Source organism: Bubalus bubalis, chromosome 11 (genome assembly GCF_019923935.1).
Source record: "Bubalus bubalis isolate 160015118507 breed Murrah chromosome 11, NDDB_SH_1, whole genome shotgun sequence".
NCBI classification, from domain to species: domain Eukaryota; kingdom Metazoa; phylum Chordata; class Mammalia; order Artiodactyla; family Bovidae; genus Bubalus; species Bubalus bubalis.
The window spans coordinates 76,953,480-76,962,841 of record NC_059167.1 but is presented as its reverse complement, the minus strand read 5'-3'; the positions used below and the strand labels follow the sequence as shown (position 1 = coordinate 76,962,841).

Here is a 9,362-nt window from a genome sequence, read left to right as displayed (position 1 = left end):
TTTTTGTAGTTGGGACAGCACCCCACTTCTCCTAGGAGGCGCCTCGCGCCAGGACCCGCCTCCAAAGCAGGCGTCAGAGCAACCCTCGTTCTAGGCGGAACGGGTGGGTTTCTGCCTGGGCTGAGCTTGAGCTTGGAGGTCCGAGCCCGACGCTCACTGGCCAAGAGGACACGGAGCTGAGGGGGCCTGCAGACCACAGGACCCTGGTCCCCGCTCCAGGGAGCAAGGCTGCCTCTCCCATGCGTCTGCTGGCGAGAGTCCGCTAAGCCAGGCAGTTTGACCCTGCACACATAACCAGCTCCAGCTACCACATGTTCGATCAGTGTACATCTTTTGTAAAACAGTTCGGAACGCGGGAAAATGTGTACAGAACAGAGCTTTTTTCAGCAATAGCAAAGGTGGGGTGGAGAAGGGGAAAAAAGGAATTGGGCTCGTCCGGGATTTGAACCCGGGACCTCTCGCACCCAAAGCGAGAATCATACCCCTAGACCAACGAGCCACAGTAAAAGTAAAGCGCAGAGCTTGTCTCTGAATCTTACTTCTCCGTCAGCAATTGGCTGCCTGATTGCTCTGAACTTCTATTTTCTGTGTAGAAGTTTACCTTTGATTCTGCTTAGCTGTTCTTTATGAAGTATCACGTCTGACTCTGCCCTCACTTATCCTCCTCCATCCGCGTCCTGGACCCCTCCAGACGCCAGATGGGGTGAGGAGAGGCAGCTTTTCAAGACGTTAGTCCCGGTGTCTGAGCTCCAACAAGCCCCTCCCTGAGGAGTCTCTTTGAGTTCCAGACTGGAGGGAACCTGGAGAGAACCGAGTTGCAACCCGAGGGCCCGAGCTGGGGTCGATAGCAAGACTGTAGGGTCCTGAACACCAGGACAGATGCCCAGGATGTGTAGCTGTCCGGCTGCTACTACTTCGAGAGAGTGTAAAATCCTAGGGGCAGGAATGACGGGCATCAAAATACGGGTAGCCAGTATTTTGATCTATTGGAGGTGAACCAGTCTGGGGCGTGTTCGTAAAGATTCAGACACCCGAAGTTTCCTTGAATGGGAATCAAATGTTCCATTTCCCCACCTTTGCTTAAGTTGTTTCCACAGTTTGAAATTCTCTTTCCCAGTCACATCCCAATTTACGTCAAAGCCTATTCCTCCTTCCTGCTCCAGCTCAAAAAAATTTTTTTCGGTTGTTGTTGTTGGAACTAAAAATCTGTTAACAGTTGACTAAATTAAAAGGATCTCCTCACGGAATGGATTTGTGCGTGTAGAGTGAATGACGGTCTCAGGGGGTTGTCCCGCAAATTAGAGCTCTAAGGACCGCAGAATATAATATATATTCAGTACCAACGAGTGGTGTTGGATCTTCAACTTTTGAACCTCAGGCGGCAACCTAAATTCAGTCAGACCATCAAACTCAGAAGTTCTTCAGATGGTTGGAAGAGTTAGTGCTCACTTCCCCTTTTCTGAAAACCGTGCCCAACAGGACCGTTTTCAAGATAACAAAACCATCTTTGGAACGGGGTAAGGTCTGTAGAAAAATACCCTAGAACACTTAAAACGTAGCGAGAAATTGAGAGCAAGGGCTCACCAAATGGTTGCAACCCCCAAAATACTCGTTTCTTCCTTCGAGCCGGAATCGAACCAGCGACCTAAGGATGTCCACACTTGGAATTACTACAGTCCTCCGCTCTACCAACTGAGCTATCGAAGGAAGCACGAATTTCCTCTCCTTAGAATTTTGTATTGAGAACATTGATAAACAGAGGTTCTGGCACAATAGCCTACTAGTTGCCACTGTGTGGATACCACGTAGCCGACCAGTTTAGGAGAAAGTCCTTCATCCACACTTCTACGGACAACCCCTCTAGAGCTGGATTCTCCTGCTTCAGAGAGGGGCTTTCAAACAGGCCTAACCTGTGAGCATTTCACTGGCGTATCTAGAGCCTGTGAATCTCGAGGCCGCCCCAAGCCGTGGCGATCTGGTGGCCTGTTGTCTTCACTTAGCGCGCTGCCCCGGGCCTCCTGGCCTGACGGTGTGTGTCTAAAGTGGGAGCATACACCCGGGCATTGGAAAACTAAGGGCTGAGGTAGTGTAACACACAATTCGGATCGCGCAACTGCGAGACAAGAAGGGCGGGCCTTAGAGCTCCGGCCTGGGCCTCCCTTTTCCTCAATTCCCATGCTCGCCTCCATAATCCAGGAGCGTTTGCACAAGCGAGCTGCTTCTCCCTTCCGTTTACACGTCCACAGACTAGCGGAGGTAGAGGCTGTGACGTATAATACATGGCTAAGCCCAATGTTACTATGAGAATTGACTCTTGGAGAAACTATTTTAAGGTTTTCAAAGAGGTAGCCACAGATTCTTTGAGTCAATAATAAATTTAGTGACACGAGTCTCGACCCTAATTTTCCCGCTGAGATATTGAAGTGTTCGAAAACCCACTGAAACATGGAACCTTGTCGGACAGCCTATATTCTCCCAAACGCTTTATCGGGACAGCGGACGCTGGGGAGAGGACTTGGTTCTGGACTCCAGACCTGCTCAGAGCGGGTCAAAGTGTTCGATCCTCACCGCCCTTGTGTCCCGCCGCGGCACGGGCCGCCCCCACGGCTCTTGCTGTGGTCCCGCAAAGCAGGGCGTCATCGGAGCCTGGCAGCACTTGCCGCAGTTTGTAACAGACTGCCACAATCAGAGTGGCAAAGCAGCCCGTGCCTCCTACTGCTGCTGCTGCTGCTGCTAAGTCGTTTCAGTCGTGTCCGACTCTGTGCGACCCCAGAGACGGCAGCCCACCAGGCTCCGCCGTCCCTGGGATTCTCCAGGCAAGAACACTGGAGTGGGTTGCCATTTCCCTCTCCAATGAATGAAAGTGAAAAGTGAAAGTGAAGTCGCTCAGTCGTGCCTGACTCTAGAGACCCCATGGACTGCAGCCTACCAGGCTCCTCCGTCCATGGGATTTTCCAGGCAAAAGTACAGGAGTAGGGTGCCATTGCCTTCTCCGTGCCCCCTACTACTGGAACCTAAAAGTAAGTGTTCTGCTCGGGTGTTTATTTGGGACATCTGGAAACTGGCGGGAAATCATAATTAGCGGAATTTCCGCTGGAGTTGAAGTTACGCGAGAGAGGTGGGTAGCTGGTGAAGTAGATTTTAAAAAGAGTGAAAGGATTGCCCAGTAGGCCCCAGCGAGATTTGAACTCGCGACCCCTGGTTTACAAGACCAGTGCTCTAACCCCTGAGCTATAGGGCCCTGTAGGTGACCAATATCCCTTCCTCTCTAAAACAGCTTTTATGCTGGACCTTTATTAAGGTGCCTGTGTGTACTGGGCAAAAAAACCTGGACGTCGTTTCAATCTGTTGTTGCTCAGCCGCTCAGTCGTGTCCGATTCTTTGCAACCCCATGGACTGCAGTAGGCCAGGCTTTCCTGTCCATTATCTCCCTGAGTTCACCCAAACTCATGTCCTTTGAGTCGGTGATGCCATCCAACCATCTCTCCCCTTCTCCTCCTGCCCTCATTCTGTCCCAGCATCAGGGTCTTTTCCAGTGAATTGGCTCTTTGTATCTGGTGGCCAAAGTATTGGAGCTTCAACTTCAGCATCAGTCCTTCCAATGAATATTCAGGTTGATTCAGGGTTGACTGATTTGATCTCCTTAGAGTCCAAGGGACTCTCAAGAGTTCGAAAGCATCAATTCTTCAGTGCTCAGCCTTCCTTATGGTCCAACTCTCACACTCTTGCATGAATACTGGAAAAACCATACTTTGCCTATCTGTTCCTTTGCCAGCAAAGTGATCTCTCTGCTTTTTAATACGCTGTCTAGGTTTGTCAGAGCTTTTCTTCCAAGGATCAAGAGTCTTTTAATTTCATGGCTGCAGTCACCGTCCATGGTGATTTTGGAGCCCAAGAAAATAGTCTCTCACTGTTTCCATTGTCTCCCCACTTATTTGCCATGAAGTGATGGGACCAGATGCCATAATCTTAGTTTTCAGAATGTTGAGTTTTAAGCCAGCTTTTTCACTCTCCTTTTCACCTTCATCAAGTGCTCTTTACTTCTTCTTCACTTTCTGCTATTAGGGTGGTGTCATCTGCATATCTGAGATTGTTGATATTTCTCCTGGAAATCTTGATTCCAGCTTGTGCTTTAGCCAGTCCAGCATTTCGCGTGATGTACTCTGCATAGAAGTTAAATAAGCAGGGTGACAATATACATACTCTTGACATACTCTTTTCCCAATTTGGAACCAGTCCCTTGTTCCATGTATAGTTCTAACTGTTGCTCTTAACCTGCATACAGGTTTCTCAGGAGGCAGGTAAGATCCCCATCTCTTTTAAGAATTTTCCACAGTTTGTTGTGATCCACACAGTCAAAGGCTTTACGTAGTCAAAGAAGCAGAAATAGATATTTTTCTGGAATTCTTTTGTTTTTTCTATGATTCAATGAATGTTGGCAATTTGATCTCTGGTTCCTCTGCCTCTTCTAAATTCAGCTGGTACATCTGGAAGTTCTCAGTTGAAGCCTAGCTTGAAGGATTTTGAGCATTACCTTACTAGCATGTAAAATGAGTGCAACTGTGCAGTAGTTTAAACATTCTTTGGCATTGCCCTTCTTTGGTACTGGAATGTAAACTGACCTTTTCTTGTCCTGTGGCCACTGCTGACTTCCAAATTTGCTGACATATTGGATACAGCACTTTAACAGCATCATATTCTAGGATTTGAAATAGCTCAGCTGAAATTCCATCCCCTCCACTAGCTTTGTTTGTAGTGATGCTTCCTAAAGGCCCTCTTAATTTCCGACTCTGGAATGTCTGGCTCTAGATGAGTGATCACACCATCGTGGTTATCTGGGTCATGAAGATCTTTTTTGTATAGTTCTTATCTGTATTCTTGCCACTTCTTCTTAATCTCTTCTGCTTCTGTTAGGTCCACACCACTTCTGTCCTTTATTGTGCCCATCTTTGCATGAAATGTTCTCTTGGTATCTCTAATTTTCTTGAAGAGATCTCTAGTCTTTTCCATTCTATTGTTTCTCTCTATTTCTTTGCATTTTCACCTAGGAAGGCTTTCTTATCTCTCCTTACTATTCTTTGGAAATTTGCATTCAGATGGATATATCTTTCCTTTTCACCTTTGCCTTTCACTTCTCTTCTTTTCTCAGCTATATGTAAGGCCTCCTCAGACAGCCATTTTGCCTTTTTGCTTTTCTTTTTCTTGGGGATGATTTTGATCACCGCCCCCTGTACAATGTTACAAACCTCTGTCCATAGTTCTTCAGGAACTGTGTCTATAAGATCTAATCCCTTGAATCTATTTGTCACTTCCACTGTATAATCATAAGGGATTTTATTTAGGTCACTATTGGAACTCTGTAGTCTCTTGCTGGGGACAGCGCAGTATGGGGTCAGTGACAGGAACTACCACTAGATTAAGAATGCAGAAATGTGCCCAATCCAACATAGTCTAATGTAGTGAAAGTTTTCTATCCTCCACCCTCTGCAGATTGTGAAAATCAAGAAGGGAAATTCTACATAGAGGAGATTGTTGACCACAGATCTCTCAGACTAAATTTTAACATCCACATTTGGTTTTCTGTTTGACTTAGGACATGCACCAAGGGGCAACCGCCTGCCCCAAGGTCATTACATTAGCGATTTCTCCACAGCTCAAGTCTTAGTGCCAGAACAGGCATTCATTAATTCGTTCATCCCTTTAATTGGATAAATACTGAACTCCAATTCTGTGCTAGGCAAAATGAGACATCTAGATTTGGTCTTTACTTTGAATCCAGTGGCATAGTCTTATGGTATAAAAGAATGTTAGCTTTCATGAAAGAGAACAATGAGAAGTAGCTGTGTCAAGTGTGAGAGAGTGAACAGTGCTAAGGTTCACAGACCTGCAGAGTGAGCCATCACAGAGGCAGGCCTTCAGGAGGGGATGGAACTTGAACTGCACTTTGAGGGCAAGTTAAGACTTACACAAGTTTGGAGACAGAGTGATCCTTGGTGGAGAAAAAAATTATGAGCAAAGTTGGAGAGAAAGACCTTGGCATTTAAAGTGCCAAGGCAGAACACTGGCTGGGGCAGATGCCAGCCCTTGTGGAAGTGAGGTATTGTAAAATAGGTTAGCAGGAGACTTAGAAAATTCTGGACTGAAGTTATACCCCTTTAAAAATTGAACAGGGAAATTCACAAGGCATGAATATGAACATTGGTTTGAAGGGGAGAGAGAGAAACCAAAGTCAAGGGGACACCAGAGACTGGCCATGGTACATATTGTCAAACATAAAATGTAGGAGAATAATAGTTATGGGATTGGAAAGAAAGGAATAAATGAGAGAGATACAGGCAAGGGAGAGTCTGCTGAAGCTAGATATGAATGAAGAAATAAGAGACAATAAAGAGGAAAGAAGGATGATTCTCAACTATCATACTTTGAAGAAGCAAAATGATACTGAAAAAAGAAAATCTAAAGGAGAGATGGGTATCTGGAGAAGGCAGAGGGGTGAAGAAATGTTAAAATTTAGGCAGGCTGGATTTGAAGTTAGATGGAGGATATAGGAATTTATGACAGCTAGGGTACTCTTGTGTCTAGAGTTCTGTAGATTGTTAAGTCAAGGCTAGATCAAATTACAGAGGTCATTCATTGAGTCAGAGCCTGTAAGAATTATGTGCTCTTGAAGGAAGAGAGTACAAAGAGAAAACAGCAAACACCTGAAAATAAGCTTTCTGAATAGCCCCGTTTCAGGCCTTTGTCCAGAGGAGGTAATGGCACCCCACTCCAGTACTCCTGCCTGGAAAATCCCATGGACGGAGGAGCCTGGTAGGCTGCAGTCCATGGGGTCTCTGAGGGTCGGACACGACTGAGCGACTTCACTTTCACTTTTCACTTTCCTACATTGGAGAAGGAAATGGCAACCGACTCCAGTGTTCTTGCCTGGAGAATCCCAGGGACCAGGGAGCCTGGTGGGTTGCCGTCTATGGGGTTGTACAGAGTCAGACACGACTGAAGAGACTTAGCAGCAGCAGCAGGCCTTTGTCATATGAGTGTGTCCAACATTTTTTTTTTCATTCAACATTTTAAAAACGTTTTCCTTACTTTTTTGTAATTTCAATATTATTAGTAGGATTGTCCTAGAAAACTTGCTTTCCCACCTGGCAGCTGAGAGTGAGGATGTGACCTAGCTCCACCAATCAGATGCATCCAGAGAAGATTTCAGTTTAGAGGTGTAAATAATCTTCTTTACTCCTCTAATCCAGGAGTTAATAATTCCACAGGGAAATCCCATATATGTCCAGTGATGAAGATATCATTCTTGGGTTTGGGATTTCTTAAATCTATAGATTATTGCCTTTCTTCCATTCTGGAAAATTCTCATCCATTATCTTTTTAAGTTTTTTTTTTTTCTCTCTACTTTCTTTCTCCATTCATGAAACGAATTAAATATATATTAGACCTTCACACCCTGTCCTTCATCTCTTAACCTCTCTTTCATATTTATTGTCTTTTTGTCTCCACACTCATAATCAACTACTGCTGTATTTAACCAGCTGTTAAATCTACCCACTGAGTCAACTATAATTATAAATTGTAATTTTCAATTTTAGACGTTTTGCTTCTTTTTCAAAACTACTAAGCCAAATTCTGTAATTTCATATTATTTGTGGATATCTTCCAGCTTTTTAAAAATCTCTTTAAACATAGCAATTATATTGTTTTAATATCTATGATAATCTGTATTATGCTATCTGTTGCTTTAGTTGATTCTTACTCATGTCGAATTGTTTCCTGTGTAACTGTTCATCTTTGAATGTATACTGCTCAATATCTTTGCAAAATTATAAGCAGTGAATTTTTGAAGTCAAGATAAAAGTTTCTTCCTGGAACAAAAAAAATTACATGGCTTTTGTTTCTCATATGTAACTGAACCATTATCAGCCCAAAAGGACTCTAAAAAAAGTTCATAGTCAGACCCAGACATTCCTTGGGCCTCCAAGATGATGTAAGGCCAAACTGCAAATCAGAGAAAAAGCCTACCTGTAGTCCTAGCTTCGCAGTAAAAGTTGAAAGCTCTTCTTTTTATTTTCCCTTTCTAAGCTCAGCTGATTTCTGCTGAGCTCCACAACAATTACTGTAAGTGAAAGGTTAACTTCTTATTCGTTCTTATCTTGTGGGCATAGCTCTCTGGGGTCCCAACTTAATATTTGGAAGAATATCTTAGTAGAATTTCTACTTTTGGTGGGTGCTGAACCTTGACATCTGCCCTTCCTTTTTCTCCCACCCAAAGGTGCTGCCAAAACTATAACCCAATATTTTAGTAATTAGCAGATGTCTTTGGAGAAGGCAATGGCACCCCACTCTAGTACTCTTGCCTGGAAAATCCCATGGACAGAGGAGCCTGGTAGGCTGCAGCCCATGGGGTCGATAGGAGTCGGACACGACTGAGCGACTTCACTTTCACTTTTCCCTTTCATGCATTGGAGAAGGAAATGGCAACCCACTCCAGTGTTCTTGCCTGGAGAATCCCAGGGACAGGGGAGCCTGGTGGGCTGCTGTCTCTGGGGTCGCGCAGAGTCGGACACGACTGAAGCGACTTAGCAGCAGCAGCAGCAGCAGCAAATGTCTTAAGAGCTACAAAGATTAACGCTTTCCTTACCTCTCAGATTTCATCTTTTCCTTAGATTCTGGCCTATTTGTTTCTTGTTATCATATTAGTACTTTGATGCTTTTACAAAGATTTGGTAAAATCTTATCCAATATTTTTATCATTTTTCCTGAAGAAGGTTGGTCCATTTTAACTAGCCCACAATAACTAGAAAGGAGATTAGAGTGGTAGGAGCTATAACGTCAATCATATTCTACCACATGGACTGAGAAGCAGAGAATGCATTACTCTAGAAAGGGCCTAAGGGAGAGAAAGCACAAAAAAGAGAGCAGTGATAGTAAAAAAGGAAGCCTGTGTACCTTCCAAGTCCCTAGTTATGACTCACTCCAGAGGCCTCACTGTATTCCCTCTTAGAATCTATGAGACTTCCCTGAATTTTTACAGCAATTCTCCCTTCTATTTTAGGAAAAATTATTTTCAACTTAAAATAACACTGATGGAGAAGGCAATGGCACCCCACTCCAGTACTCTTGCCTGGAAAATCCCATGGACAGAGGAGCCTGGTAGGCTGCAGTCCATGGGGTCGCTAAGAGTTGGTCACAACTGAGTGACTTCACTTTCACTTTTCACTTTCATGCACTGGAGAAGGAAATGGCAACTCACTCCAGTGTTCTTGCCTGGAGAATCCCAGGGATGGAACCTGGTGGGCTGCCATCTACGGGGTCGCGCAGAGTTGGATACGACTGAAGCAACTTAGTTGGAGCAAATA

General features: G+C 44.6%; 3 non-coding genes across 3 annotated transcripts; all 3 read right to left on the bottom strand.

Annotated features, from left to right (window-relative positions):
• Positions 1–427: 427 nt before the first annotated feature.
• TRNAP-UGG lies at positions 428–499 on the bottom strand. The gene has a single exon. It is a non-coding gene; the product is annotated as a tRNA-Pro (tRNA).
• Positions 500–1,617: 1,118 nt separating this feature from the next.
• On the bottom strand, positions 1,618–1,707 carry TRNAY-GUA. Its single transcript is given in 2 exon segments — positions 1,618–1,653; positions 1,671–1,707. It is a non-coding gene; the product is annotated as a tRNA-Tyr (tRNA).
• Positions 1,708–3,168: 1,461 nt separating this feature from the next.
• On the bottom strand, positions 3,169–3,241 carry TRNAT-UGU. The gene has a single exon. It is a non-coding gene; the product is annotated as a tRNA-Thr (tRNA).
• Between the last annotated feature and the right edge of the window lie 6,121 nt (positions 3,242–9,362).